The sequence below is a fragment of the Aphis gossypii genome, chromosome 1, assembly GCF_020184175.1.
Source record: "Aphis gossypii isolate Hap1 chromosome 1, ASM2018417v2, whole genome shotgun sequence".
NCBI lineage: Eukaryota > Metazoa > Arthropoda > Insecta > Hemiptera > Aphididae > Aphis > Aphis gossypii.
The window spans coordinates 81,420,784-81,431,838 of NC_065530.1; the positions used below are offsets into that span (position 1 = coordinate 81,420,784).

The window sequence follows — 11,055 nt, forward strand, 5'->3', positions numbered from 1 at the left end:
CTCGTTAAATAAAAACATAATTATATAGCTGCGCTAAAAACCACGTCAGCAGAACTGTTACAATTGGCCGAATTTCGCTGGTTAAACGATACATATCGAATATGGCGTGTCGTAATCGTCTTATACTCTAATGCGGACTAATTAGTTCATTTATAATTCATGTACCTATACGATCATACATACAATATATTTGCTTATATACCGATAAGTTGAAAAGTAGATACATGAATACTTCTTTTTTTTAGAATTCTTTTTTCAGACTCAACCATACGTACATTAGAAATAGTACAGCTATTTTAGTAACATTGTATTGTGTATGGAAATAGTACAGTACATACGTTTTGAAAAAAAAATGTATCTTAAATAGAACGGTATTAATAAGTATAGTATATACTTAGCACGACGGAACAACCATTTGAACTTTGATCATTAATACAATATAAAAATATAAGTGTTTAATATGTTAAATTAAGCTGCAAATAAACTAAAAATGTAATTTATACTCTAAGTTCCAAATACGTAAGTATATATTACCTTATATTTACAATACTCCGATAAGTAAACATCAATTGAACGAGTTTGTTAAATATTGTTTATAAAAAAAAATAATAATATACCTATTATAAAATTGATTTTAGAAATTTTAGAAATTGGTTTACTCGTAATATTTATCTCTATTTGATTTATTAAACTTATTATACATTCTATGTATTGTATTATATAAATATATTTTTGAATAAACCATACAATTACTATAAATTTTTATATTTTAGAAATTTATTATAACATACCTACTTAAAATAAGAAATGTATTAATAGAAATTCCTTGAAAATAAAACGAACTCCGTCATTATTATAATCTTCAACAATAATGTCAACGTATTATTATATTATAATTTTTTTTTTAACTAAAACTACGATTATTATATATTAATAAAGCAAATTACTTATTCTAAAAAATATTGTTTCATTATGTGTTTTAAATGTTTATTTAACTTAACATATAATACTTATACATATAATTTATCATATATAAAATAATGTGGCCGATAAATAAAGTATAAAAATCATATCAATAGGTCAAAAATCAAACCATTTTTATGTTTAATTTGTTTGAGTCATTGGAAACATTTAATGATTTTTTTATCTCATTTGATTTATTCGGAATGTTAATATAATTCTAATGATGATAATTATTTGATATTTTGTTTGAACACGTGATATTTGTCGGTTCGATAAAATTGTATGGAGAAAAATATGGTACATCATTATATTATGTGATATCGTGGTATAAAATATTAATGCCTGAATACTCTTTTAAAAGTCGGAATCCAGAACTAAACGATTTTACAATATCTAATATGAAAATACGGCTTCATTTATAAGAAAGTTCAAAAACAAGATTAGGTAACGGGTTTTAACTAAAACTAAAACGAACCACATAATTATTACCCCCTTAATAAATAATAATAAAATGTGAATATTATTATTAATATTAGATTGAAGTTTTTTTAACTAAAACTAAAATTATTATAATTAAATCAACCTAGCCAAACTAAAAAAAAAAATTGTTCTATGTGTGTTAATTAAACATTTAAACTTAACGTATAATATTTTTACACATAAATTATTATTCACAAAATAATGTGACCGGCGAATAAAATAATAAAATATAATAAATCATATATCTACATAGGAAGAAAACCGACCCATTTGCTTGAGTCATTTTTAAACATTTTAGTTTTTTTTTTTTTTTTATCTGGTTTAATTTACTCGAAATAATAAAATAATTGTTATAAAGATGATTATTTGATTATTTTGAACACGTGATAAATGTCAGTTCGATACAATTGTGACGAGAAAAAATAGTATCAAACATATTATGAGATATCGTTATATTAATAATTGATGTATTTTTAAGGACTTTAACAGCTCGTATAAGATTAGACCATTCACACTATGTCACTATGTAAAGCGAGGTCATTAAAAGTCGGAATTTGAAACTATTGACATTTGTACGATACCTATAGTAAAATAGTATTAGCTTCGTTAAAAAATATGTGTTCATTATATATTTAAAAACAAGTAACAACTTAACGGTATAAGCCCTACAATGTATTAGTGCAATCACAATCTTTAAATCGGAGGAAGGCGATTTGAAAATATAAATTTGTAAAAGCTATATATAACGCCATATCTGCATTACTTCAAGTATTATAAAATACCAAAATAAATCCTACAATAAATTATTTATCTTTTCAAGTAAAACTTTTAATTATTTCGTACAAAAAACATTTTCAATTTTTTTATTTTATACGTTGCGAATATTTAGTGTTACAATACATGCATAATACCTATAATAAACTTCATAGGCGCATAGAGTGCCATAGACCCTTCAAATGAGCTAATTTTTATTGTCCAAATAAAGTATCTATACAAATTTGTGAAAATATAATTAATAATTTTATATCTTGAACCGCGAGTGATATTAATAAACTATCTTTGAAAATACCTATAATTATAATTGACAAGGACCGTGTAATTAAAAATTCGGACCTTATATTGTTTTACATATATATTATCAATCTATCTATATAAAAGCCAAATACCACTCACTCACTGATCGCTGTATGTCAAAAACTATATAATGTAAGAACTTGAAATTTGGAAAAGTGGTTCCTCTAATACTTTAACCGTGCCATTAGAAAGGAATTTAACAAATTTTACGTTAAGTGGATTAATTAATAACAACTATTCACCGCCAATACATGTAGTGTGCAGTACGGTGGCCGCGGCCTTGCGGCCCGTTGGTTTCCAGCTACCTGTAACCTATTCTTTTTATCCGTCATTACTCATTTATGAATAAAAATAATCAAGCGCATCGCACGTACACCAATATTCTTATTATATACAATAATAATAAAAAAAAAATACAAATATATTATGCATTAAAATGAAAGAACGTCTAATTTATTTGACGCAATTAAATAGTTTTAGAAAAATATTTTAATACTTCTTATCCAATTATTTTATTAGATTAACATGTTTTTTACTGAATCACGGACGTTTCGTCCTCGGCAATTATTATTAAGATAAAATGTTTCGTCCCTGAGAGTTATTACTTATTAGCCATAGGACCTTTAGTCCTCGGGACCCTAGCATACTTTGATAATCTAAACAGAATTTTATGTTTAAATGACAATACTATAAAACATCCAAACACATAATCAATGATCATACAATATATTAAGTCAACACAACATAATATCGTAAAAATGATTAAATTAAAATTAAATACTATAATTATACTAAGATAAACTGTATATTTTATTTATTTTTAGGTGAACCAACTTATGTTTTTTTAATAGTATAAACTATCATTTAAATTATATTTAAATCCTGTACAACATGGTTGTAATTTCTTTGCCTTAAAAGTTAAAACTAACTATTTATTTTTTTTTTTTTGTACCAATGCAGTCAGATATAAGTCAGTTGACCTAAAAATAAAAATATAATTAATTTTAGTATTATAGTATTTAATTTTAATTTATTCATTTCTACGATATTTTATGTTGATTTCAAATACTGCGTGTGATTATTGAATACGTATATGTATTTTTTTGAGTATTGTCATTTAAACATTAAATTATTCATTAAAAATTAATGTATTTAGATTTGGCCGGGGCCAAACCTCCTATTGGTTAATAACTCTCTGGGACGAAACGTCCGTTTACCTTTTTTACTATATACCTATAGAATATCAATGAGGAGCTCAATATCTATAATATCTTACACCGCTGAATTACGCAGCTATTTTTTATTCCTGCATACACTAGAAAAAGTCCTTTCGTAAGTACCTATACATATACTCACATTTATAGGAAAACTTAAACTAGCAAATTTGAATGCTCATTTTATTGTATTGATTTATATTAATATTCTGTTTAATAGTGTTGCTAATCGTATTGTTTTCAACATTAACTACTTTGATAGTTAATAGTTAATACATCATGCGCTTCTAGAAATCTTTTATCAGTATTATCTAATTTTAAAGTAAAAAGAATAATATAAACACTTAATTGATAATTATAACTAAAAAGTGATGTGTTTTTAAATCCTAATGTGAAGTTAATAATAAAAAAACTAAATCGTTTCTGAGTTGAGAGACTGAAATATTAGTACTATAATAGTAGTGTGTATTTTCTTTATAAAAACGCTTATAGTGGCAAAATAATGGGTCATGAGTTCGTTGTCAGAAACACGTTAAACTACGTAGTATTCCATAAAAGTGCCAGTAAAGACTTATTGAATAGTTTTCAAGAAAAACGACAAAAAAATTTATGACAATTCGTCACAATGGGTATTATTTGATTAATCTCTGAACACAGTTCAGCCGCCTAAGTACAAAAATTTACCTTTTGTGTTTCATAAGTATTATAAAACAACCCTACTGAGCAGCCGGCCGCTGTCACACCCATATCTACCCAATAATTTATGACATTATGTAGTATATTATGTAGTGGTCGATTGTCGATATAAGCGTGTAAACTCGTCAGAAGGTTTTTTTTCCATTCCGCAATTCAAAATTATTGTAAAAGAATTTAAGACGCATTTCGAAGGTTATCTTTTACACCTGCTCTTGAACGTTAGCCGTTCACGGTGCATTATTATACATCCTGCATTATAAGTTTGAGGGAGAGATTTCGTAGTCTGAATACAGAGCGTTGAATTTATCACAATTCTTAAAAATAAATACCATCGAATAAAAATTTTTAAATTGATTTAAATTAAATTTGTATTCGTCAAAAAGTAAATGAATGAATTCGATACTTAACAAATATTGTATGCACCAACAGTTCTCGAATTGGATCGAAATTAATAATCAAAATATAATAGTATAAATGTTATACGTTATAGGTTACAGTGTTAATTTTATATAATAAATATTTTCTCGTGGTCGAAAACTAGATTAGAATACGAATTGATTAATACCTTGATTGTTAATTATCGCTTTAATTGTTTTCGATATTTTACATGTTATTTACCATGTTTTCGTTTGGGCGTCGCCCGAGTGCATCTGCGATAATATCGCTAAAAATAGTTTTGCTACATCCCAAGTGTATCCGTAATATTATCGCTGATAATGCATTTATACTTTAGTACATACTCCGTACATATGTTGTTATTAAATAAACACAAACAATTTGATTAAAATTTCTTATCATTTAAGTGTCTAAAAAAATTAAATCGAGCAATAAGAAAAAAATTTAGGTAATTCACTTAAGGTAATTTAAAAAAAAACTAAGCGATTTTAACTAAACGAATATCTAGATTCGATTTTATGAAAATTGTGACACAAAAGTCAACTAAAAATAAATAATATAAATATTAAAGAATAAACTTTATTCAATATTAGTAAATTCATCCAACATTTTAAAAATAGTTGTAAATAATTTAATAAATAAAAATAAATATTTTTGGGGTATAAGACAGTTAACCTCTTCTTATAGTGCATACTTGAACTAAGGCACATTCAGGATACGTCGAAATATATTAACTTTTATTATCTTGCGACCCCCTCGAAACATTAAAAATAAAGGTTATTCGGGACGCACTCGAAAAATTCCATTTAATTTATTATAACATTCTACGAAATTTTATAATAATCCAATTCTCTCCTATAAAGTCAAATTTTAAATAATGATAAATAAAAAAAAATTAACAAGAACGATTCGATTTTTAATCTCTAACTTCGTAATGGATGTAAAACTAAATATTTAACTTATAAAATTAGATATTAAAAATCGAACCGTTCAAAACGCATAATTTTTTATGAGTTGCGTTATAAAATTAACATTTCAGGTTTTTGATTTATTTTTATAGAAAACCTTTTTTTATAATTATTCCGACGACGGGTAAACCTTTTACAATTTCTTCGGAGAAATATATTCTATAGATTCCCGAGATAAGACGTATAATATCGATACTGTATAGCTTTATTTTTACGTATAATGTATAGAATACACATTATTGTTATGTCCGCGGCGCAGTGACTCAGTGTGTACTTGCACGGTACTATATACACGTAATGTATAATATGTTAATATTTATAATATTATTCATTATCATTATTCATTACACCGATGAGATCCGTAAACATGTGTATACGATTGCATACCGTTTTGCCCTGCAGTTCGAACTACTATTAATATAATATATTATCATACATAGTTATCGTCAAAGACCGTGCACGTGCGTAAGTACGAATGCGACTATACTATATATAATATTCAACTGTACCGTGTGCGTATAGTATACCAACTACCCATACATCTTATATACATATTATATACGTATAGGTACCCAATTAAACACAACATAATATTATAAACTAGACCCAATGCTTGTGTGTGTGAGTGTGTGTGGGCGCGTACATTTAAATTCACGGTCATTCATACTGTCGTACATAAGACATTTATTGTTATTTCTATACGAATGTAATTTATTCGACGTGTATGTCTATAGGCTTTTCGAGCGGGCGGCTGCCGCGGAATAACAAACAGCGCCTTAGTGGTTTTACCTAGTTTTGTTTGTTTTTTTCACTCAGTATATTATACACACACACACACACACACATACACACTTATAACCGCTGTCCGGTTGAATACGATCATTAATTTGCACGACCGTACGTGCATAATATACGCTTGTACAAGTACAATAGTGACGTAATCCGTAAGACGTTTGACACACGCGAAATCCGAGTCAAATTTTGCGGCGGATAAATGGGCGCAACGCCACCGCTGTCAGTAGACTTAAAGCTGGATTTCTGTTCCAATCGCACAACTCGATTTCCGGAAAAACGAGATAAATACCTTACGCCGCGGACAAAGACTAAGTCCGCCGACCGAGTTTGGGCTAGTTTTGAGTGCATTTAACCCCCCTTCTCCTCCCCCAAAAAAAAGAAAAGAAAATGTCATTAGGTACCTTACCCCTTGATTTTTAACTGTCATACGTATACTGTGTAGGTCTAATAATGCACCTACAATGCAGTTAAATATATTATTCCAGTTATTGGATCGAATTTTGATAAATAAATGTATTATGTAATATATATATATAATCTGATAACTTATTATATTATTTATTATAGTAATATAAATTGAAAACTAATTAAAACATTATCCTTATTTTTATTTCTAGAAAAATTATCTGAAATATTATCGAATAATGATCAAAAAATAATCATATAAAATGTAATATATTATCCCTTAAAAACTCTTATCCTACGAATAAATTTCCAAAAAAGTTTCATAAAAAAAATCGATTACGTTGAAATGAGGTCTTAAATAAAATTGTTATTGTTAGAAATGCACGCAAACCATGACGTATACAATAAGAAACAAACCATTTAACAAAGGCTGATTTGATTAGATATATGCCATTACGCTTAATTTAATTTATATATTAATAATTAATACATAAATCGAAGTAGTCATGTACTCGCACGTATATAAACTAATTATTCTAGTTATAAGTCTTGGATAACAATACAAACTGCATAAACAAGTGTAAAACGAAAACGAACTGTTCGAGTCAAACGTGTGTATTATAATATTTGTATGTAAATAATACATGCCTACCTACTTGTTTTGCATTTATTCTTCTTAAAAAGACGAAGAACACAATTAAGCATACACGATACACCTATCTCGTCTAGGTTTGTTTTATAAGGAAGGTACGTCAGTTTTTTGTTAAAAATACTAACGCTAACAATAGAATTATTTTATAATTTCCGGATAAACTTTCTAGTGAAAATACTTTTATATTGTAAATGTATATTTTTAATTAAAAAACTAACGTAACATTCATAGCCAGAAATCCGTATGGTTTTCAATTATGATCAACGGTTTGAAAAAAAAACAAATTTTTAATTAAACTTTCAGACAGTCTGATGCTGTTTTTAAGTAGATTTCTTAATTATTTTCTACAAAAAAATATTACTATTTCATTCAGTTATCTTCGCTAGTGTTCTTAATGGATAACTGTATTTAGTGTTCGTATCAAAACTTGTCACGAAAATATTTATTTCCTAAATTACTATTAGTTCATTCACACGAGATTAATTAATATTAATAATATATATCTATGGTATATACGTATCCTACATTTATCTGTCTTATCAAATAATATACTAATGAGTAATGACCAATTGTGATCTTTAGGTACATAGATTGTATATTGAAAAAAATATAAATATGTTCAAAGCTAAATTATGATAAATAAATACTAAATGAATAATATCATGTGCCATGTGCTGAATGTACCGATATAGTATACTTAGATTTTTGATAATATTGTATAATAGAAAAGCATTACATTATAAAGTTAATTTCCATATAGATATTATGTGTCATGATTAAAAAATGTTTTTAAAAAGTCGTTAAATACTCGTATAGTTTGATTTTTAAATTGCGCTTTGTGCGTTTAATAAAACGAATCTATTATTATTTAGATATTAAGGTACAGTTGTACTACCTGTACTGTCTTGTAATGTAATATTATTTTGTAATAGAGGTGTACGATAGTACTTTTATTTACATCATAAACCGGTTATAAAACCACTTAATTCATGTATAAAGTCGTAAGTATTCGTGTGAAATAGACAATTTGCGATTAGGTCACATTTTATACAGGGAAGTAATAATATGATGAACAATCTGCACAATATGTACAGTGTACACGGTCAAGGAGAAGATCTTGAAATTAGATTTGGTTAACCGCATATTTGGCAGAGGTAATAAGGTCACATAATATGAATTGTTCAGGGTCGGTAACTGAAAATACAAAGTAAACATACAATGTATTATCATAAATAATATTAGATTGTAGTTAAAAAAAAACAATGTAAATTTATAAAACTCAAAAATGTCCGTTGCAAAGATCCTAAACAATATACACAGTCGCCTAAGAAAAAAATTATGATAATCCTGATGTAATAACGTATAGGTACTTTATATTTGTAGTTTATTAACAAAAATAACGCACTAACCCCGCAGTATAATATTAAAAGGATAGCGATTTTAAAAAGCATCAAATCAATATAAATAAAAAAAATTGTTACATATTTTGTAACGCTATAGTTATGCATTTGTATAACTATATCATAATGTCACTTCTCCTTATATGTATAAAATTATTGTCCAGCTACCTAAAACTTTACTACAAAATACAGCACCAACCACCACACGGCAACACGCGTATAAATACGAATCAATTCCACATTATGTCGGTCGCAATCAAAAGCTACGAATAATCCGATCTCATATTTTTTACAGTGCGCTAAAGTTTATATTAATATTATACAATATTATTTATTATTGGTATAAGTAGGTAATGTTATATTTTTACTACTACCTTGTGCGCGAAACAGAATGCTTATCGCGAGCTGTTCATCGCCGGCGATTCTACTCGTTCGTCGACTGTCAGCAAGCGGTCGCGCGTTAACGATATTATTGTTTTACGGAGAAAAGTTATGTATTATGATGATAATAATATTATATAACAGATTTGTGTGCTGACTGATTCAGACTGAATTTTCTATGCAGAACCGATGACGCGACCGGCTAAAAAACGATAGTGTTATTTTGATACCATAAAACGCCAAAAGTGTATACTCAGCGGTTTGCGCTATACGCCGGCTTCGATCGCTGTCGGATCACTGACGCGGTCGTAGCTAGCGAATTGCCTCCCAATTGCGTGTCCGGTTGAACTTAATGAAGCCCCGCCTACCAGGTCCAAATATATTATCTTGAAACCGTATAGTATCATACTCAAAACTATATTATATTTAATAATATTATTGTCTCGTTATTATTACATTTTTTTACCGATTTTCAAACTCACACTATGTCGACGTCTAATATTTACCTATGTATTCTTGTAGTTTTGACACGACGCAATTTCTTTAGTATTTGCGGTGTTATTTGCAACTGATCGATTTCCGACTACAGTTTTCGAGTTGAACTCCATCACAACATTAGTGGTTTTGCCCTGTATGTACATAAAAACATATAACAGGCACATTAAATAATATTTAAAAAAGTTCAAGCAAGACATTGTACTCAAAATGTATAATTACGTGAAATAATATTACTTAATATTCCTGCGGCCTCAGCCTCTCCTCTCCTAATTTGATATGATTATAAGTTACACAATTTGAGTTCACTGCAGATAATGGGATTTTAAGTTGATCCGTTTACAAATTATACAGTGTGTAATCAATTAGTATAATAACTGTACATTTTTAAGACTAAAGGAGATGTATATGTCCGTTTTTTATATTATGTATATTTGTGCATTGATATAAATTGTAAATTATTTTTTATTTTTCATAATTTTATATATCTATGTAGTATATACATATTATGAACTTTCGGGTAGAATTTTTATTTTTATTATTTTAATAATAGCTAAAAGTTACAGTAAGTAGGTTACCTACATATTGTAATCAGTGCTAATTGCTGAATGGGATTTGTATTTTGATATGTCGGTGTAGAGCCAGAGATGCCGAATCTATGGCACGCGTGCTGTCAGGGAGTGACACGTTCAAGCTCTTTAAGTGAAGCGCAACTGTCAACATTCCTCGAATGTTAAATTTTATTTAAATTTTTTAAATTTAAAAAAAAAGGTTATCAAATTAGTTGATACATAGGGAAAATAAAATACAACAAAATTATTTATTTGACACGTAAGTATACAAAAAGGTTTGACATCTCTAGTGTAGACTGACCTTGTACAACTCGAGCGCCTTAAATATGTAATATATTAGCACGATGTATTATACACCCCGAATTCGGAATAAAATTACGCAGCTTAAAAAAGTTTCAAGTAATAATTTATTAATGAAAAATGAGAATTGTATACTAACATTTGGTTATTTGAACTACGGTTCAACGATTATGCCACGTGTTTAGGAAATATTTACATATTGATATCTACAGACACCACCATAGTGAATATAAGAAAAATTATAACTTTAGGCCTCTTTGACCA

The 11,055-nt window shown here is 27.8% G+C and overlaps 1 protein-coding gene across 3 annotated transcripts in view; it reads right to left on the bottom strand.

Moving 5' to 3' along the window:
- The window catches only part of LOC114129373 (probable G-protein coupled receptor Mth-like 3), a 35,497-nt gene extending 25,762 nt beyond the window's left edge, over positions 1-9,735 (bottom strand). For 2 of the 3 annotated variants that reach the window (XR_007603101.1, XM_050197112.1), the window contains exon 1: positions 9,418-9,735. The gene's annotated coding sequence lies outside the window, so the exon portion shown is untranslated. Of the gene's footprint in view, positions 1-9,414 lie in introns of all 3 variants that reach the window. The other variant, XM_050197170.1, reaches the window with a different exon arrangement.
- Between the last annotated feature and the right edge of the window lie 1,320 nt (positions 9,736-11,055).